This window comes from Nyctereutes procyonoides, unplaced genomic scaffold (assembly GCF_905146905.1).
Source record: "Nyctereutes procyonoides isolate TBG_1078 unplaced genomic scaffold, NYPRO_anot_genome, whole genome shotgun sequence".
In the NCBI taxonomy this organism is placed as follows: Eukaryota; Metazoa; Chordata; class Mammalia; order Carnivora; family Canidae; genus Nyctereutes; species Nyctereutes procyonoides.
Genome location: NW_026575135.1, coordinates 71,715,164 through 71,737,710, shown reverse-complemented (window position 1 = coordinate 71,737,710; position 22,547 = coordinate 71,715,164). Strand labels below are relative to the sequence as shown.

The 22,547-nt window shown below is 41.8% G+C and overlaps 1 protein-coding gene across 1 annotated transcript in view; it reads left to right on the top strand.

The window, feature by feature from the left end:
- Positions 1 to 22,547, top strand: part of RNF130 (ring finger protein 130) — a 105,451-nt gene that overhangs the window by 36,319 nt on the left and 46,585 nt on the right. The gene's annotated exons all lie outside the window — the stretch shown is intronic.

Genomic DNA, 22,547 nt, shown 5'->3' with positions numbered 1-22,547 from the left:
CTTGCCTGGCCATGACAGAAAGGTGGGTGACACCCGTGCCCAACATTGTTGTCTGTGGAAGTGACTTCATGGGGGCAGGAAGGTGGAGAAAGGGCTAATATCTGTCTCTCCTAGCCCAAGATTGCAGCCAAGTATGTTCTTGTTTGAGAGACCACATGCTCCGTGGTAACCACTGAGCTGAAGCTGTTTACACTCCTGGATGGCCCTGAGGCTGTGCATGTAGGTAAGAGATAAGGGACTTGCAGAAGCAACCCAGGCAGGTTTGGAAGTGGCCACAACGTTGAACACTGTTCTCTCCCCACACCCAGATCCGTTAGCAGATGATACAAGTCTTACTGATTTGAAATGTTGGAGCTCCCATGTCCAGCAACTGGCTGACAGCTAGTCTTGAAAGAATATTTAAAAAAATAAGAAACTGGGCAGAGATATCAGTGGCTGCACACACCACATCAGAAGCAGATTTCACAGGTCTAACCTGGCCATCCTACTAAACAAAACAGGCAAACAAGGCAACAGAATAAAACTTAAGGGGAAAAAAAGATCAGAATGCAGCAGAGTTGTGACATTTTATTGTCTGAAATGTCTGGTTTTCAACAAAAGATGAGAAGCTATGCAAAGAAATATGAAAGTGGGACTCATACTCAGAAAAAGTCTGCAGGGGCACCTGTATGGCTCAGTTGGTTAAACATCCAACTTTTGATATTCACTCAGGTCTTTATCTCACAGCCATGTGCTTGGGCTCCTCGTTGGGCTCCACACTGGGCATGGAGCCTATTTAGAAAAAAAAAAGTCTGCAGAAGCTACCTCTGTGTATTCCCAGATGCTGAATTTAGCGGAGAAAGACCTCAAAGGAATTAATGCATGTTTAAATAACTAAAGGAAATGATATTTAAAGAATTAAAAAGGAAAATAATGACAACAGTAAATGGCACCAACAAGCCAGCACATAGAGATTCTCAATAAAGGATATAAAAATTATCAAAAAGAGCCACATGGAAATCATGTAACTGTAAAGTATGGTATTGGAAATGAAAAATATTGAGGCCTTGGACAGTGGATTCAAAATAAAAAGAATCCATGAGTTTGAACCTAGAGCAATAGAAATTATCCACTCTGAAGAACAAATTCTAAAAAACTAAAGAAAAGGAACAGAGTCTACGGCCATACCACCCTGAACGTGCCCGATCTTGTCTGATCTCAGAAGCTAAGCAGGGTCGGGCCTGGTTAGTACTTGGATGGGAGAAAAGGAACAGAGTTTCAAAGGCCCATGGGACATTGTCACATCCCGGAGGAGAGGAGAGAAAGTGGCAGAAAAAATATTTCAAGAAATAACTGCTGAAAACTTCCCAAATATGATGTTTGGTAGAAATTGATAAGATAATCCTGAAATTCAGAGTAACTCGGATAGCCCATATAATATTGAAAAAGAACAATGTTGGAAGACTTCGTGCTACTTGATTGCAAAACTTCAGTAATCAGAGCATTGTGGCATTGGCATAAGTTAAGGATGGTGCATACACTGATGGATCAGAATTGAGAGTCTAGAAACACCTGGGTGGCTCAGCGGTTGAGCATCTGCCTTCAGCCTAGGAGGTGATCCTGGGGTCTCCAGATCGAGCCCCATGTTGGGATCCCTGTGTGGATCCTGCTTCTCTCTCTCTGTGTCTCTCATGAATAAATAAATAAAATCTTAAAAAAAGAGAGAGAGAGTCTAGAAATAAATCCTTTTAAACTCAGTTGATTTTTGGCAAAGCGCTGTGACATTTCAGTGGGGAAAAGATTGTCTTTTCAACAAGCGGTACTAGAACAGTTGTTCTCCAGATACAAAAGAAAAGAAGTAAGACCCTTACCTTACAATGTATAAAAATGACCTCACAATAGATATTTAGACAAAATGTAAGAAGTAAGACTACATAAACTTCTAGAAAATCGTAGGAGAAAGTCTTTGTAATTTGGGAAAGTTCTCACTCCGAAAGCACTATCCATAAAAGACAACAGTGTCAGTCTTCGGAAGTAAAATACTTTGTTCAGAAAAGACCATGAAGAAAATGAAAAGACAAATCCACAAAACTAGCAGAAAATAGGTCCAGCTCATAGATCTGAACTCTTATAAATCAGGAATAAGACAAGCAACCTAATTTTACCATGGGCAGAGGATTTAATGATTTAATATTTCATCAATTATTAGAAAACAATCAAAACAGCAGGAGATTATTCCACAGCCAGTAGAGTGACTACAGTAAACAGGTATGACCATGTTTCGTGGAGGGAGTGGGTAAACTGAAACCCTCCTGCTTTCTTGGTAGAAATGTGAAACAGTACAAGCAGTTTGGAAAATGGTGAGGCAGGTTTTCTTTAAATGAAGCATAAATTTACCATATGACTCAGCAGTCCTGCTCTTGATAATCTACCTAAGAGAAATGAAAACAATGAAACATCCCCACAAAACTTGTACATGAATACTCATTGCATTATATACAGTAGTCCCAATAGTGGAAACAAGTGTCCATCAGCCAGTGACTGGAGAAACAATTCCACAGAGCCACAGAATGGACTATAGTTCAGCAATGAAATAGAATTAACTACTGATAGCTGCAACAACATGGATAAACCTCTAGAGCATTACACCAAGTAAAAGGAGGCAGCTAGAAACATCTGCATGTGGCATGATTTCTTTTATGTGGAATGTCCTAGAGACAGAAGGCACATTAGTGGATATGCGGGCTGGGGGCTGGGTGTGCAGATCACCTGTGGGCAGGCACAAGGGTATTTTGGGGGGTAATGGGAACATCTAAAATGTGGCTTGTGGTGGTTGCACAAAATCATTGAATTTACACTTTAAGAAAGTGAATGTTACAGCATATAAATTACACTTCATTACACTGTTGTTCAAAAGTGTGATGCAGGGGCACCCAACTGTCAGTCGATGGAGCGTGTGACTAATGAGTTTGAGCCCCTCTTTGGGTGTAGAGATTGCTTTTAGAAAAGGTATAACATGAGTGTAAGGTTCAGAAGCAACATAAAAATTCTTAAACTGGAAGCTTTGAGTTGTATGCCCTTAAATATTCTTACTTTGAGAGACTTAGAGCAGGTACTCATGAGATGATCTTATGTGACTGGTTCTCATTTTAAGTATTCAGGGTAAGATGTTAAAGACCATATAAGGATAGAATGATTTTAAAATGTGAGCAAGAAAATGTAAAAATGAAGACAGCCCCTTTACAGTGAGTGGAGACCTGTTAAATGCCCATGTGTGTGTAAGATGGAAAGATTAACTCTCAAGTCATGATCTAAACAGAGGTTAAATATTTGAGTTACGAAGTCTTCGGCTAAACCAGACTGCTCTAGGTGGTTGCAGTTTATTTAACCTGTAAAGTTACACATATTATTTTAAATGAGAGCATGGATGTATATTGTTAACAAAAGCAATGGAAGTAAATCCATTCATTGAAAAGATTTCTGAAACACAATTTTATTTTTAATTTTTACTTTTAACTAGAGAAAAATTAAAATGCCATTTTGTTTGGGAATTTGGGGGTTACGAGCAAACAAGCTCATTTTAGGGTCTGAAAAGGTCTGACTGGTGTCTGGATAGGGAGAACTTTTGCCCTTCCTCTTTTGAATCCCTAAGCTGTTGTTCATCTCCCGTTTGCCCAGCTGAATTCAGTCTTCGTTTCAGTCTGTTCTCTGTGGTGGTGCAGTCATCGCTCTGGAAAAGCTCTGGGGAGTATTTTGTCTGGTTCACAGATCTCTGCTTCTGTAGTGACTTCACTCTCCTACTCTCATCTTTCAGAGGCATATTTAAGGGTATGTCACTGACCTGTAATTTGCCACAGCATTCTGCATCATCTTTTTCATCATAAAAACAAAATTAAATCTCTGTCCAATAAGAGAACACCTCTAAAATAGTGAAAAGAGTTTGGCATGGACAGTCAGGAGACTGGAATTGGAATGCTAGGCTCAGTGATGACTAGCCTTGGGGCTGTAGGTGAATGAGTCTTTAAACCATTGTCCTCTTTTGTAAAACAGTGAGAGCATCTGCCTAATCACCAAACAGGATGATTGTATCTTTATTGAGAGAATGAATTTGTTAAATTGTACAGTTGTTATTTGTTTTTCTTGTGCCTTGAATGAGCACCACCTCTTTTATCACTATGAAATCAATCTACTTATTTCTTTAAGACTAGTACTTCTTTTTTTTTTTAATTTCCAAGTATACTTTTTCTTTGTTCTTCTGGTTTTCCAGGTGACAATTGTTTCAGATGTATTTAGTGTAAAATAGTTAATCAACAGGTATTAAGTTACATTTGCTCTAGGCCATGCATTCTGTGACAGACCCTGTAGGGATCTGCAGAAATATATGCGAGTTCATGTCCTTAAGGAACATTTGCTCCTATAGGGAGACAAACATGCATAAAATATTTGGGGGCCCACTGCATGCTGACTTAGCACGGCAGGCCTTAGTATTGTTACCAAGGAAGAGTTCTTGGTTCTTATGGCTGGAAGGAACTTATGAGAGGATTTCATAGAGGATGCTTTCATTCTGCGGGGCCTTCCATGGTTGTCAGGATTTGACCAGAGGAGACCCTCTCAGTGGGGGAACCACATGAGTCAATGGTTCCACCCCTGGAGGGGCAGGAGCCTAAGGATGATGGCAGGGAATGAGGCTGGGTGGGTTGACAGCAAGCAGAGGGATTTGGGTTCCATATGCTAATTCATGAACAGATATTTTTTGAGCTGCTGTCAGATCTCCAGATGTAAACAAGACCCACATGATAACTGCTTTCATGGAGTTATAATTAAGCAGAGAAGATAAACATTGGATCAGAAATGATAATTAGGAAAAGTCTTTATGAAGCAGAACTAGTTCCACCGAGTCAGAGAGGGCTGCCTTGAGGGCTGCCCTGAGGAGATGATCTCTGAACAGGAATTCACTAGTTGAGAAGAGTCTTCTAGGCAGAATCCTCCGGTCTGAAGACTCTGAGGTGCGGAAAAAGTAATGTGAAAGCATTTGAAATACTGGGAAGGTTTTGCTGAAGGTGGGTAGGGTAATAGTAAATTAAACGTAAGGGCCTCTTCAGAGTAGACCTGTGCCCAAGGCAAGGACTTAGTTATTAGTCACAGTGAGGATTTTGAAAGACGTGGGAGATGTAGTTCTTGGCCAGTGAGGCCAATGCCACCTAACTTGATTGCCCCCTCGGTCGGTCCCGGCACTGTGCTAGGGGCTCTGTAGCTTTGGGGGTCACACACCTGACACAGCACGGAGCAGCTCTGCTCCATTGGTGGCTGCTGTCTTAAGCAGCTGGAAAGTTGTATCTGGCTTCTCTGCCATCCAAGTGTGGGCTTGGGAAACCCAGCCGGAAGCAGTGGACGGGGGTGTGGAGGGAATGAGCGATGGCAAATCGAGCTCCACACAGTGTGTCCCTGCACACCCCCACACCCCCTACACACACCCCTGGCCAGTCCCTCAGGTGAAAAGCCTGGAAGCAGGAAGGCCCTGGGACATTGGATGCCTGGCTGAATTCCAATGATGTCCACATTCAGGGTAGTGAGATGGTAGTTTATAGGAAGATCCTGTTTCAGCCCAGCCAAGTGACACTAAATGGAGGTCTGTCCTGTTACCCTCTGGGAATGGGGTGAGCTTAAACAGCACAGGCTCAGCACACACATCATCTCAGGCCTTCTTGGGCCTCCATCTTTTCAGTAGCAATCCTCTATGTGCCCTAGCGCTTTGCTCTTCTGTTCCTGCTTATACTCCATAGAGAAGCCTTATGCGCTGAGAAACGCTTGCTGTCCTGCCTCATTTGTGTGCTACTGCTCCCTCTCCCTGCACAGATACCCTACTCTCCCTGCAGGGCAGCACTGTCCACGTGAAGCTCAAGGGCCCTTGCATCAGAGTCACTGGGTATTCCCCTCCCAACCTACAGCTCCTCATCTCAAGGAGTGGACCCAAAGATCCATGTCTTAGCCCTCCCCAGCTCGCCTGTCAATTCTGCCCACCCTTCATTTTAGTCAGGAAACCTTAGATTAGCACCTCTCTGTGCTGTGCATTGTGATATGAACTAATATGAATTGGTAAGAGTCTAAGAAAAAAAAGACCTGGATGCGCCCTCAGTTAGTTTCCAACCGGGGGCCTCTGTGATCTCCAGAGCTCCTTCTTGTACCTCCCTGACGGTATTGTCCTTTTCCTGTTATGTTATTATTTGCATACTTGCCAGCTTTCTTTATGTGAAAGTGTGTGTCTTATCTTTCTGTTCTCTGCAGTGGTCAGCAGAATGCTTTGACCAAAATAAGTGTACAGCACTGGAATGATTTCATTAAGATGCTTAGTTTTATCGAGCTTTCCTTCCATTTGAGGATAGGATTTGTAACTGACTTAAAAAATTACACATTGTTAAGTATTTCATTTTCTTGCTTTGTTAACGATGTTCTAAGAGCTTGCCTGTGTTTGTTCTACTGAATGTCCTTCGCTTAGTGCCTGAAGGACATCTTTCCCAGTGCAGTGTCCATGACATCATTGACAGGAAAGACAGCTCAATTTGTGGTTTGATTTGTTACCTCTAGTTAGCTGAATGAGTTCTTTGTAATGTAGTTAGCGGATGTGTGGTAGTATAAAAGGGAAGTTATGGGCTCTTGGATAGTTCAAAATAATATACATTTGTCTGAAAGTTAAGGATTTATCTTCTTGGACTTTAAAAATTTATATAGGCTTTACTGTTATTATTTACCAGTCTTAAATTGTGTCAGACCATTGTCAAGTTGGGAATCTCTTAGAGTTTTATCTGTGTCTGTAAGAATCTGTGGACATTCTTTCCATTGTTAGTAGGAAAATGTAATTTAGATAAGGATGCTACCAAACAATAATGTTATGTTGCTTTTCAGTCTTGGTATCAATCAGCAGTATCAAATGCTTCTCACTGTTCCTTTGGCTGGTTGAACAGAATTAGTTGAATGGCCCTTTACCTTCTTTTTTCCATCATATTTTCTTAAAAAAAAAAAAACTTACACACCTCTATATTTATTATCAAGCAATAAATAGAAAACATCACACTTTGTACAATATAAAAAATTCACCTTGTGAATATAAAAATGACTTTATGAAAGCAAATAAAGATTAATCATAAACATATTGAGAAATATCTTTAAATATCAATAATTTGGGCCACATCGTGTCAATTTGGTGTCTTTATCCTAAAAACTCATCAAGAAAATAGTCATACTATTGTTTAGTGTTTAAAGTTTTTTGGTTCTAATTGAATATGGATTTAATTACCTCTGAAAAGATGAAGCCTGTAGTTTAAATGAACTGCTATGACAGAAAGTCAGAGTTTAAGTTGTATGTATCTTTTTGCCTGAGTTACAAATATTTCTCCTGTATCTCCCATGTGATGATCCATACACTTTTTTTTAATAAATTTATTTTTTATTGGTGTTCAATTTACCAACATACAGAATAACACCCAGTGCTCATCCCGTCAAGTGCCCCCCTCAGTGCCCGTCACCCATTCACCCCCACCCCCCACCCTCCTCCCCTTCCACCACCCCTAGTTCGTTTCCCAGAATCAGGAGTGTTTATGTTCTGTCTCCCTTTCTGATATTTCCCACACATTTCTTCTCCCTTCCCTTATATTCCTTTTCACTATTATTTATATTCCCCAAATGAATGAGAACATACACTGTTTGTCCTTCTCCGATTGACTTACTTCACTCAGCATAATACCCTCCAGTTCCATCCACCTTGAAGCAAATGGTGGGTATTTGTCGTTTCTAATGGCTGAGGAATATTCCATTGTATACATAAACCACATCTTCTTTATCCATTCATCTTTCGATGGACACCGAGGCTCCTTCCACAGTTCGGCTATTGTGGACATTGCTGCTATAAACATCGGGGTGCAGGTGTCCCGGCGTTTCATTGCATCTGTATCTTTGGGGTAAATCCCCAACAGTGCAATTGCTGGGTCGTAGGGCAGGTCTATTTTTAACTCTTTGAGGAACCTCCACACAGTTTTCCAGAGTGGCTGCAACAGTTCACATTCCCACCAACAGTGTGAGAGGGTTGGTTCCCTTTTCTCCGCATCCTCTCCAACATTTGTTGTTTCCTGCCTTGTTAATTTTCCCCATTCTCACTGGTGTGAGGTGGTATCTCATTGTGGTTTTGATTTGTATTTCCCTGATGGCAAGTGATGCAGAGCATTTTCTCATGTGCGTGTTGGCCATGTCTATGTCTTCCTCTGTGAGATTTCTCTTCATGTCTTTTGCCCATTTCATGATTGGATTGTTTGTTTCTTTGGTGTTGAGTTTAAGAAGTTCTTTATAGATCTTGGAAACTAGCCCTTTATCTGATAGGTCATTTGCAAATATCTTCTCCCATTCTGTAGGTTGTCTTTTAGTTTTGTTGACTGTATCCTTTGCTGTGCAAAAGCTTCTTATCTTGATGAAGTCCCAGTAGTTCATTTTTGCTTTTGTTTCTTTTGCCTTCGTGGATGTATCTTGCAAAAAGTTACTGTGGCTGAGTTCAAAAAGGGACATTAAAGGCATTCAAATTGGCAAAGAAGAAGTCAAACTCTCCCTCTTCGCCGATGACATGATACTCTACATAGAAAACCCAAAAGCCTCCACCCCAAGATTGCTAGAACTCATACAGCAATTTGGTAGCGTGGCAGGATACAAAATCAATGCCCAGAAATCAGTGGCATTTCTATACACTAACAATGAGACTGAAGAAAGAGAAATTAAGGAGTCAGTCCCATTTACAATTGCACCCAAAAGCATAAGATACCTAGGAATAAACCTAACCAAAGAGGTAAAGGATCTATACCCTAAAAACTATAGAACACTTCTGAAAGAAATTGAGGAAGACACAAAGAGATGGAAAAATATTCCATGCTTATGGATTGGCAGAACTAATATTGTGAAAATGTCAATGTTACCCAGGGCAATTTACACGTTTAATGCAATCCCTATCAAAATACTATGGACTTCTTCAGAGAGTTAGAACAAATTATTTTAAGATTTGTGTGGAATCAGAAAAGACCCCGAATAGCCAGGGGAATTTTAAAAAAGAAAACCATATCTGGGGGCATCACAATGCCAGATTTCAGGTTGTACTACAAAGCTATGGTCATCAAGACAGTGTGGTCCTGGCACAAAAACAGACACATAGATCAATGGAACAGAATAGAGAACCCAGAAGTGGACCCTGAACTTTATGTTCAACTAATATTAGATAAAGGAGGAAAGACTATCCGCTGGAAGAAACACAGTCTCTTCAATAAATGATGCTGGGAAAATTGGACATCCACATGATCCATACATTTTTTTTAATTTTTTTAAATTTTTATTTTATGATAGTCACACACACACAGAGAGAGAGAGAGAGGCAGAGACACAGGCAGAGGGAGAAGCAGGCTCCATGCACCGGGAGCCCGACGTGGGATTCGATCCCGGGTCTCCAGGATCGCGCCCTGGGCCAAAGGCAAGCGCCAAACCGCTGCGCCACCCAGGGATCCCCGATCCATACATTTTTAAGAAAATTCAGAATTATCAAAAAAAATCTAAAACTGAAACACTTAATGGAACAGAATAGGAAACCCAGAAATAAACCCACAACTATATGATCAATTAATCTGACAAAACAGAAGACTACCCAATGGGAAAAGCCTCTTCAACAGTTGGTATTGGGAAAACTGGACCACTCTCCTATACCATACACAAAAATAAATTCAAAGTAGATACAGAAGACCTAAATGTGAGACCTGAAACCCTAAAAATCCTAGAAGAGGATACAGGCAGTAACTTCTTTAACATTGGCTGTAGCAACTTTTTTCTAGGTAGGTCTCCTGAGGCAAGGGAAACAAAAGAAAAACTATTGGGACGTCATCAAAATAAAAAGCTTCTGCACAGCAACAGAGACAATAGAGAAAACTAAAAGGCAACCTACTTAGTGGGAGAACATGTTTGCAAATGACATATCAGATAAAGAGCCAGTATCCAAAATATGTAAAGGACTCATAAAACTCAACACCTGAAAAACAAATAATCTAATTTAAAAATGAACAAAAGACATTAATAGCCATTTCTCTAGAAAAGACCTACATACAGATGGCTAACAGATACATGAAAAGATGCTCAACATCATCCATCATCGGGACATGCAAATCAAAACTACAAGGCATCACCTCACACCTTGTTAGAATGGCTAAACATGACAACTTAAGAAACAACAGGTGTTTGTGAGGATACGGAGAAAGGGGAACCCTCCTACACGGTTAGTGGGAATGTAAACTGGTGCAGCTAGTCTGGAAAACAGTAAGGGAGTTCTTCAAAAACTTAAAAATAGAGCTACCTTATGATCCCACAGTCACACTACTGGGTGTTTACCCAAAGAATGTAAGAACACAAATTCTAAGGGATACATGCCGCCTTGTTTATAGCAGGGCTATTTATAATACCCACTATATGGGAACAGCCTAAGTGTCCGTCGACTAATGAATGGATAAAGAAGAGTTGGTATATACATACAATGGAATATTAATCATCAAAAAGAATGAAATCTTGCCATTTGCAATGACATGGATCAAGCTGAGAGTATGATGCTAAGTGAAATGAATCAGAAAAAGACAAATACCATGTGATTTCACTCATATGTGGAATTTAAGAAACAAATGAGCAAAGGGGGGAGGAAGAGACAAACCAAGAAACAAACTACAGAGAACACGTTGATGGTCATGGGACCGGGGCTGGAGGTGGGGGGCGCAGGGAGTAGGGGATGGGGTTAAAGAGAGCACTTTTGTGTGTTTTTTTTTTTTTAATTTTTTTTATTTATTTATGATAGTCACACACAGAGATAGAGAGAGGCAAGGCAGAGACACAGGCAGAGGGAGAAGCAGGCTCCATGCACCAGGAGCCCGATGTGGGATTCGATCCCGGGTCTCCAGGATCGCGCCCTGGGCCAAAGGCAGGCGCTAAACCGCAGCGCCACCCAGGGTTCCCAAGAGAGCACTTTTGATGAGCACTGGGTGTTGTATGGAATTCTTCAGTTCCTACCTGAAATTAATATAACATCATATGTTAACTGGAAAAAAAAACATTTAAGCCATAGCTTTTTAAAAATAAAAGTTGCTTATAAAAAATCACTGCTGATGGTTCTGTTCAAAAACCCCACTCCAAAAGGTTTTCCTCTGTGTGTCTGAATCTTAAGTGTAAGTGAAGAGCCTATCCATCTGCCAGAGGCCTGAGACAGTTTGTCCCCTCGCCTTCCTGTCCAACTCCTACCTTGCAGGCTCTGGCTCCTGAGAGGGTAGCTTCAGCTCCTCACTTGGTTTGCCATATCTTCCGTGTGCTTATCTTTCCTTACCAACAGCCGAAGAGAGGAGGAAGCCAAAAGAATGTAAAGGATCAGCAGAGGTGTAGAATACTGGCTTTGAAACCAAGTCCGTAGTTTACAGGATGAGAGACATGGTTTTACCTGATGGCTGTCCCCTTGCTGGTGGTCAGGATGTGCTGGAGCCCTCCCGGAGTGGGCCACACAGGCAGAGCTGCCAGGGCAGGTGCCGCGGCCTGGCCAGTGGCATACCACAGGGCGCTCTGCACTTTGTGTTTGTCAGAATGAAGCAGGGGTAAGAGATATTTGAGGCAGAAGAATCCTTTGTTCTGCAGGACTGTCGTCTGCATTACATAACATCCAGCCTCCCCGGCCTGTGCCTACGAAATGCCAAAGACAGCTCTCCATGTGTGCAGCAGCAAATAGTCCTTCCCCAAAGTTTGTGATCAGCACGCCCCGAGAGGCTTTTTCTGCCCCCACGTTGAGACCCACTGTCACCTTCCAGGTCTCTGGTACCTGTAGAGGAGGAATGGGAGAATGATAAAGGAAAGGCAGGGGAACTTGTATGTTTACCCACAGAGTAGTGCTTCCAGGGCTCTTAGGTCCTCCTGCTATTTCTATGTCCCACCTGCCGTCCTTTCCCTGTCAACGTAGGTCAACTTTATCTCGAGTTCTCTCATCACTCATTTATTCTGAAAATGTCTTTTTCTGCTGTCATTTTTCAAGGACATAGACACAAATTTCTGAGCTGATGGCACTTGGCTTTCAGCACTTTAAAAAGTATTATTATTTTGTTTTCTAGCCTCCATTCTTCCTAATGAAAGAGTGTTCTCTTTTATGTAATGTCTTTTTTTTTTTTAGGTAATTTGTATTTTTTTAGAATAGCTTTACAGATAAATTGCAAAGACAGTACAAAGAATGCTGCTGGTTTCCCTTACTGACATCTTACATTAGTATGTCACACGTGTGATAATTAATGACCAAATCAGCCTACATACATTGTCATTAAAATTAAAGACTTCCTTAGTTTTTACATAATATCCTTTTTCTTTGCCAGTATCCCATCTGGGAGGGGGTGTTGTGTTATTGGGTCTCCTTTGTCTCTGGCTGTGAGAGTTTCATAGACTTCCCTTGTTTTTGACATTTTTGAGGCCTACTGGTCAGATATTCTGTAGCATGTCCTTCAGCTGGAATTTGATGCCTTTCTAATTATTAGACTAAGGTTATGGGACTTTAAGAGGAAGATCACAGGGACTTTGAGAGGAAGATCACAGGAGTGCAGCATCACTCTCAGTATCTTATCCAGGATACATACTATCAACATGTACTACATGTACTATCAACAACGGGTTGACTGTTGTTGTAGACCTTGATCACCTGGCTGATTGTTGAGTGTTTTTCAGGCTTCTCCCCTGCAAAGCTTGTTTCTCTTCCGTACAGTAATCTTTAGAAGGAAGTCACTGTGCACAGACCACATATGAAGAGTATTACTTATTTGGAATTACTTTGCATGGATGATTTGGGTTTTCTCCACTTACTAATTTATTCAGTCATTTATTTATATCAGTATGGACTTGTGGATATTTATTTTATACTCTGTTATAATACCGTACTACTTGGTTTATTTTTGTTGCTCAGACTATTCCATCCTTGGCAATTGGGAGCGCTTTCACTTGGCTCCTCTGTCCCTTGACATGCACCCATTACCAAGGACATTGATTTTTTGTTTTTGAGCACTTTCTTCCTTTGTGGTGCTATGAGATACTCTAGGCTCATCTTGTATGTACTTCCTGTCCCGGTCCTAGAATCAGCCATTTTCTCCCAGGAACCCTGGTTTCTGTTGATGAGAAAATGGCATTAGAAACCAAGCTCTGGGTGTTAGATGTGCTTGTTACTATTGCAGTTTTGTTTCCCCTGGGCCCTCCCAGCTGACAGAGCAAGGGAATACATGTGTGTATAACACATGTATCCAGAAATACTTCTGTATGTAGTTCTCTGTATCTGTATTAAGCTAAGAGTGAGTCCATACCCATGCCTCCAACTGTAATCCATGACCACATGGATTGTTCTAGCCTCCTCCGCTTGCTTGCCTGTAAACTTCCACTCCAACTGTGAGAAACCTGGCTCCTACCACCCACCGTGCATTTTCTCAGTGAATTCACTGAGCTCTCAGACATCCAGATTCTTAGATGTAAAGAACAGGTCTGCAGGCTTTTAGAGCACTGGTGCTTGGTGCATATCTTCTCTGGGCAGAATGCCTCCTTCCTCCTGTTTAAAATGCTTCTATCAAAAATTTGTAAGGAAACATAAATGTAAGCATCTTAACTTGAAAATGACATGAAACTAGGTAGATCTTGGAATACATAGAACAACAAAAAGAAGCTATTCGTTAAGTTAACCTGCAGATGGGTTCAAAAAAATAACAGGAGTTGTGGAGACTTGGCTTAAGTAACAGTCAGGCAGAGGATCCCTGGGAACCTTCTATCCTGTAAGCCCTGCATACACTAATGTGTCCCGTGGTTGCCAAAAAATATATTGAAAGCATGGGCTGTATCTCGTGAACATAATATTCAGATATAGGGAGAGGTTAGCTTCATGCTGCTCTTGATATTGGATGTGTTGTATTCATTTTTAGCATTTTATTTTAATAAAGACATTGAGGGGCGCCTGAGTGGCTCAGTCAGTTAAGCAGCTGCCTTTGGCTCAGGTCAGAATCTCAGAGTCCTGGGATCAAGTCCTTCATTAAGCTGCTTGCTCAGCGGGGAGCCTGCTTCTCCCTCAAACTCTCCCTCTGCCTGCCACGTGTGTGTGTATGCTCACATACTCTCTCTCTCTCAAATAAATATATTTTAAAAATAAAGACATTGAAAAACTGATGTCCACAAAAGAACAGGATTGAAAAAATCTGTAACCCCTGTTTTACCATTTGGAATTTGAGCATGAAAATGAATAATGACAGTAATGATTTAATTAGCCCATTAAATAATACAGGAAACATGAGTTCATAGTAATCTAAAAAGTAAAAGAATATATTGAAATTTTGATGAGGAATGAAGTATTTACCAAGTCTCAGAATACCTCCCCCATAGACTACGTGCTAATGACAAAGGGAAAAGAGTAACTTGGCAGTGGAGATGCCTGCAGAACATCCCTTTTACAAACCACATGATCAGAATGAGCTTCCTCAGCACTGGGATGTATCCTGACTGTGCGCCACCCATTAGCACGCAGTGAAACAGCACAGCGTCCCTTCTTTGGGTGTTGCTGCCAGAAGTGCATGACCTAAATCTAGCCCCGAGGAAACACCAGAGAAATCCGGAAGGAGGGGCATTCTACGCAGTAACCAGGCTGTATGTAATCTTCTAAGTGTCAAGGTCATGGACATCCAGACTGGCAGAGACTGGAGGCAAGACGACTGAGGGCAGCGCACGTGGCTCTGATCCGGATCTGCCCTGAGGGATGTTGTTGGCAGGCTGGGGACACTTGGATGGTCTCAGATGAGGCAGTAGTAATGCATCAGTGTTCATTTCCCAGGTTGAGAGTCTGTACTCTGTTTATAAATGGTGTGTGTTTGTAGAATACACATTAAATGTTTGGAGGGGATGACACATTGTGCCAGTAACTTAGTCTTCAGTGGTTTGGGGAAAAGAGGTTTTTATATAATACTTCAGCTTTTCTGTGTTAGGTTCTTTAAAGATATTTTTAAATGAATGATTTGGGGCTCTGGGAGTAGTGAACGTGAAGACAAGTCCAGGTGGAGTACAGAGAAGATGTCTTTGACTATCTTAACAAAGGACTGTTGCATAGAAGAAGGATTTTCCTCCATTCTGGGACCTACAGCTTGAAGTCAGGGTGTTTCTCATATTTGACGACATCTGACAGTTTGTTTCTTTCATGATACATGCAAGTAATGATGCACCTGATGCCTGTGTTATTGTGCACCATCGATAAGAGAAATATAGTTTATATATTTGGTGGTGCTTCTTGAGTGAAGAGAACAAAGAGCTATGAATGGGCATTTAGAAATCAAGATTTTTGGGACCTGGGTGGTTCAGCTGTTTAGTGCCTGCCTTTGGCCCAGGGCGCGATCCTAGGGTCCCACGATCGAGTCCCGCGTCGGGCTCCCTGCTTGGGGCCTGCTTCTCCCTCTGCCTGTGTCTCTGTCTCTCTCTCTCTCTCTCTCTATGTCTATCATGAATAAATAAATAAAATAAATAAAATTTAAAAAAAAAGAAATCAAGGTTTTTATTCTAAGGAAGACCTTCCTAATTCTTAAAACTACCTGTGGATAGAATTAGCTGCCTACAAATGGTCAGGAAGTTATTTGTATTGTGTTCAGGATGACCCCCAAGAACTCTCTTAGCTGGAAGATTGTGTGGTCTCTGCTGACTGGTATGGTCTCTCTGGGTGTCCCCCTCCCTCCCTCTCTGCCCACTTTTGAGTAGCTCAGGAATCATCACGTGACTTGGGAGTCTCTGTGGCTCACCCGAATGCAGGCCTTGGGCAGGACATGGAGGTTCACCTTCAGCACTCTTACAAGCTGATCAGCAGTGTGCTGACTGGGGATGCAGCTGGATGCCATGGTGCTAGTGTTTTCTTGATTCAGTACAGCAGCTTCATTCTTGTGCTACATACACACACCTCCCTGCCTATCACTTCCCCATGCTCATTGGAGGCCTGGACTCCTGGCTCACTTACCTACACGCAGCCCTGCATTATCCCAGCCAGCCTCAGGATCCACCTAAAACCCATGCTCAGGTATCTTCCCAGATTCAGTGCATCGCTGGTCTCATGTCCAGTGTCCTGGTCTCTGACCATTGCTTCCTCCCTTGCTTTCCTCTCCGAGATCTCTTCCTGACTTTTGTTTTTGTTGAAGCTTCCAGGTCCTTGAGCTCTCGATCCATTCTCTTCCAGGTCTCCTCCTCCAGGCGTCATGCTTCCATTCCAGTTGGACTGGATGAGCCACTGTTTCAGTCAGTGTGACCAACAGCTTCATTTGGGCAGCGAAGAGTGTCTCCTGTCACATGACTGTTACCTTTAGGCCCATTTGGCTCCCAAAATGCTTTGAAACGTCAGGTTAAGAAATTTGGACTTTATTTCGTTGACCTAAGGGATGAAGGCTTTTTCTTTCTTTCTTTTTTTCTTTTTTTTTAAATTTGATGTTGAAGTATGGTTGACATACAGCCTTATCTTAGTTTTGGGTGTGCAACATGATGATCCGACAATTCTATACATGACTCTATGCTCACCACAAGTATAGTTGTCATCTATCACCACACAGAGTTACTACAGCATTCTGGGTGTGTTCCCTATGTATGCCATACTTCTCATCTCTGTGATTTCCCTTATTTTATCACTGGGAACTTGTACAGCTCAATCCTCTTCACCTATTTCACCCATCCCACCTCCACCCCTTTGTATTTAAGAGTCTAGTGTGTGTTTGCTCATTTGTTTTTTTAAAAAATTCCACTTATGAGTGAAATCATGTGGCATTTGTCTCTCTCTGCCTGACTGATTTCACTTAGCATACCACCCCCTGGGCCCATTCATGTTGTCTCAAATATCAGAGGCTTTGAACAGAGTGAGATGACAAATTAGGTTTTAGAAAAACACTGACAGGTCTCAGCAGGAGGTTGTAGTTGATACAACCTGTCATCTACATCTGTCAGAATTAAAGCTGTACTCATTTCATAAAAGAACATAGCATATCTTTTCTTTTCCCCCTTCAGTTATTTAAGGGGGTCAAAGAAGAGAAGAGTGAGTACTGGATTTGCAGAAGGGAGAGTGTTACAGACAGACATTTGAGGAGGACTGGAGGCCACGGGAGAGAGTCGAGAGAGGGCCTCAGACCATTCATGAGCAGACTCACTGAGGCCCAGCCACTCAGGGTGCAGCTCATCTGTACAGCCTGATGGAGAGTTACACAAAATCCCTGGAGAAAAAAAAAAAAAATCCCTGGGTACTACCCACCTGTCCCCCCCCCCACAGCAGCCATTCTAGAACTTGAAAGTAATTTTAATTCTTTCATCTAAAGTTTGTAGTATTCTGTTTTACATATAAAAATAGGCCATTGAATTCTATAGGAATAAATCTGACACCATTGATAGTAACCTACCAGAAGTTATGAAAATATCGCCACCAAAAAAAAAAAAAGAAAATAGCGCCACAGATGCTTAATGTGGGAATACAGCATCTCCTTGAACTTTTTTTATGGGAGATTTACTAAGATCATCTAAGAGCTTGAAAATCCTCCAAAACTTGGGCAGGTGATTTGAACTTAACGAACACCTTCATCTGTTAAGGACTAAAACCTCTGCAAAATGGGATTTTGTACAGAGAGGATGTTTTCTTTAAAAAAAAAAAGATGGTAAGCTTACAGTAAAAAGGTAAAGCAGCATACAGTAAAAGCACCTCTCTCCACTTGTGGCCTGGTGCCTCAGACAGCTTATTTGTTTTCTTCCTGGATCTGCCTCTCTAGGGTAAAAGTATCCACTGCCCAGCTGCACAGGGCTTGCCCTGAGATTCCACCTCAGGAGCCAGGAAAAAAGGCGCGTATTGGTCAGGGCTGGGTCTCTAACACCTCCTTGCTGGGAGGACTCACTGAGCTAAAGTACTTGTCCTTGTGAAAGCCGGGAGGCCTATGTTGGTCATCAGGTGCCTGCATGCTTCCCGTGGTGGTCGGGAGGATTCATGAGAGGGAGTTCTAGAATTCTGTTACAACAGTTCTGTATCAGATTTCAGTTTCCTGAATGTTATACATGAATTGTGTCTTTGTGATTAGGTGATAATGATGAAGTATTTAGGGAGGAAATGACATAACTTGAAACTGTTTTGGGGGTTTGGAAATTCTCAAAAGAAAAAGGAATTTTTTAAAGAAAGGCAGAGGTGGGGGATCCCTGGGTGGCGCAGCGGTTTGGCGCCTGCCTTTGGCCCAGGGCGCGATCCTGGAGACCTGGGATCGAATCCCATATCGGGCTCCCGGTGCATGGAGCCTGCTTCTCCCTCTGCCTGTGTCTCTGCGCCTCTCTCTCTCCCTCTCTCTGACTATCATAAATAAAAAATAAAAAAATAAAAAATAATTAAAAAAAAAAGGCAGAGGTGGGAGAGGAGAACAGAATTGTTGAATGAAGTAGCCAGACTCAAGCGGTAGAAACAGATTCACGTTAAAGAGAAGTGGAGAAAGTTTTAAGAAAATAAGTGAAAGTAGGGATTGTAGTAGATTTTTATTTATTTGTCATCTCTGATAAATTAATCCTGGCTGCTGGGCATGTTGAAATGTGTGAGATTCTGAGGCCATGTCTGACTTATTAGCAGTGTTGGCCAAGGGGTTAGGATTCAGGTTGTTGGTGGTGGATGCTCCAAATATTTGTCATCTCTTCCTTGAGTGTTTACATCATGATAGTCTAATAAGTCTTTAATTCTTACCGGTCACTACCTGACCTAACCCTGCTTTTATCCTGAAGCTTGTACTTTCTCTGGCATTACTATCCCCCAACCCTCACCCCCAGAAGCGGGGCCAGGGCTTCTCAGATCTTTAAAAGTCAAGTGGCAGGGGCATCCTTAAATCAGGGTCTGTGAGCCCAGATCAGCTTTAGGAGTGGGGAGTGAGGAGAGCCATGAACATCCCCTGAAATTAGCAGTATAGGGACTTTTCTTGTAGGAAGGCTCTCCTGTCATCAGATTCTCTAACTGATTTGCAGGCAGAAATGGTTAAAAACCTAGTGGCTTGAGTAGTATTCTGACAACCTTCTTCATTCTGCTTGAAGAGCAGTGCTTGAGCCTCCTTTCCTGTCCTGCTGGCAGTCTCCTCCGCTGCACCAGCCTGCTGAGGCTACCTGCATGGGCTCCTCTCTCCAACCCCTTCACGCATCTCCTTTGGCTCAGGGCGCCTGGCTAGCTCAGTCTGTTGAGCGTCCGACTCTTGTTCTCAGCCCAGGTCAGGACCTCAGGGTTGTGAGTTCAAGCACCATGTTGGTTTCCATGCTCAGCATGGAGCCTACTTAAAAAAAAAAAATTCTCCTTTGCTCTTTCTTTAAAACTGGATGTACCTTTTATTCATTACTTTGTTCAGCCTTTTTTTCTAACTGTATTTGGATTCTCCTTTGCTTTTTGAGGGTAAATGCAGTTTTCACATAATCAAGAACAAGTATAAAGAGGAAAAAACCCTCTTGTGTGTGTCTCCTGTACTATTCACACACAATGCTTCTGTGATACTTCTGGTCACCAAGGCCTACCATATGTGGGCCTTTCCCCTATATGAAGCAATTCTCAGCCATACCAGCTGAGTGTCCTAGAACTCAGTTGAATTCCAACCCTGTCTACCTGGAGTTCACATCAGATCCCACAAGCTAATGGCTCAGTCCCAGGAGGCTGCCTCCTCCCCACTCCACTTCAAAGCCAACCAAAAGTCCCAGGTTGTCACCTGTACTTCTGACTGACCAGCCAGTCAAGGTTCCCACAACCCCCTCATAGTGTCCAAAACATTGTTAGAATGGCTCACAGAACTCAAGGAAACAGATTTACTGGTTTATTATAAAGGTTATAATAAAGTATACAGGTGAATGGCCAGCCAAAGATGCATGGGGTAAGATATGTGCAAAGAGGCTCTCTGGCTTGCCACCGTCCGAGCACCTGCATGTGTTCACCAACACATAAGTTCTCCAGACCCCACCCTTATAGGTTTTTATGGAGAATTCATCACATAGACATGATCCTATTAACTCAATGTCCAACTCCTCTCCCTTCCCCAGAGAATGGAGTGGATGGGCTTAAAGTTCTAGACTTTTCCTCATGGCCCACCAAGAGTCACCTCATTAGAACAGAAGACTCTCCTGTCACCCAGGAAGTTCGAGGGATTATTTGGGAGCTCGGTGTCAGGATCCAAGACCAGATATAACAAAAGATGCTTCTAATGCTCTTACCACTTAGGAAATTGCCGAGGGTTTTTAGGAGCTTTGTGCTAGGAACCGGGGCAGACCAATAATATCTGTTTTCTCTTATTTCACAGCAGGTAAATTTTCTGACTTTCAAAAGTGAACATTAGAGTAAGGGGTGCCTGGTTGGCTCAGTCGGTAGAGCAGGTGACTTAATCTCGGGGTTATGAGTTCGAGCCCCACATTGGGTGTAGCACTTACTTAAAAATGAAATCTTTAAAAACAAAAAAAAGGTGGGAATCCCTGGGTGGCGCAGCGGTTTGGCACCTGCCTTTGGCCCAGGGCGTGATCCTGGAGACCCGGAATCGAATCCCACGTCTCGGGCTCCTGGTGCATGGAGCCTGCTTCTTCCTCTGCCTATGTCTCTGCCTCTCTCTCTCTCTCTCTCTCTCTCTCTGACTATCATAAATAAAATTTTTGAAAAACTTAAAAAAAATAATTAAAAAACAAAAAGTGAACATTAGATCATCTTTGATCATAGTACGTGCTCAATAAATACCATTGAGTGGATGGTTGAAATAATTAAATGCTTCTTTTCCCAAACAGCTTTCCAGTTGAAATTAGGTGGTATTCACTTAATGTTCTTTGAACAAGTGATATTGTGTGCATCGGTTTCCCCTGGCTACCTGTGCAGCTTGCCCTGCTCCTCTTCCAGCTCGAGTCTTCAAGAGGAAGCCTCAGAACTGGTTTCTAAAACTCTTTGTACCTGATGCGATTATAAAGCAATGAGACTGATTGTCATGTGTCGGTTGTGGGATCCGTCTCAGTTACTTTATAGCCGTGCCTGGTACCTGACACCGCACACCACTGCCTGTTGAACAGCATTTTAAAAGCACAGACCTAAGATTTCTGAATGGCAAATTTTAAATGGTTTTGCATTATTTTATGATTTTCTGTAACTTACTGACCAGAACTTTTACTTCAGAAAGGTAAACAAGATGTTAATTTTGTTGCTTGCTTTAATTTTACAGTTTTCTTTTTGTTTTTGGGATTTTTTTTGAATCTGTATTCTGATAAAATGGGACAATTTTGAATAAGGTAATATAAAAGGTGTATGTTCCATTGGGTTAAATGCTTCATGAAACTTTTAATTATTAAATTTCTTTTCAGTTGCCTGAGGCCTTTTGACTGCATGGGAGAACAAGTGTGGTTCTTTTTAGTTAAATATGTAAACATGTAAACCAGATCCTTAGTAGTATTACTCATTGAAAAAGCCTTTGAAAAGGCAGGTTGTGGGTGTTTGTTTGTTTGGCTTTGGGGGTTTACATTAATGTGCAGACCTTATTCAAATTTGAATAAATAGTTTTAATTTTCTCTTTCCTGAAATAAAATGTTTATTCTCCTTCCTCCAACCCGCAGAGTCTTATTAGTCTTTGCTTTGAAGTGTGCTAGAAGTTGCACGTTGCCACCAGCCTCAGCTTAGAAAGGAGGATCCTTAAAAAGGAGGATCGTTGGCAGCTTGATTGGAGTAAGACAGCTGCCCTTTTTCCTGGAAAGGAAATGGAAAATGACTTCCCTTTGTGGAGGAGGAAAGGAATAGTAATTTTGTGCTCCACAGAACAGAGAGTAACTTGCCTTGACTGTATTACTCCTCTTGGAAATCACATAAGTGAAAGTAGTAGATGACTCAAAGAGCAACTTAACATCCTGATAATTACCTTAAATATTAAATAGTTTGTGGCTGTGGCAGAATGTCTGGACAGCTATTAGAAGCTGGAAGGGTTTTGATGCCTAGCTAGCCCAGAGTGTGGAAGCTTGGATTTGTCTCAGGGAGGGTTGAATATCCAGAAGGGTTCTGGGGTAAACAAGAAAGGAACCTTCCTCTCATCAGGTCTAGACAGAAGACCAAACTTAGTCTCCACTGTTATTAACAGAGGTTACAAAAAAAAAAAAAAAAAAAAACGAGGTTACCACCGGCAGGTCATTTGGCTTTTGCAGTTCTGTTACCAGGTTTGTGTCACACCAGTGATATTATAAAACTGCATATCCTGTACTTCTTTCTCTTCCCTATACTAGTTCTATATACACAATAGGTGCTCCATAAATATTTCTAAAAACGAGTAGTACCAAAAGTACTAACTTTTGTACTATAAATACTAGTGCTTTTTGAACTATTTTTTGTTCTATAAATACCAGCACTGTTCTCCTTTTCTTAAGGAGCTGAGGCTTTCTAAGGAACATTTCAAGATGGAAAAGGTTTTACGAAAGACCTGCCATTATTTTATCACATTATGTTGTTGTTTAATATGTTTTATACTATCTGTTGCCACATTTGGCTGATACAATAA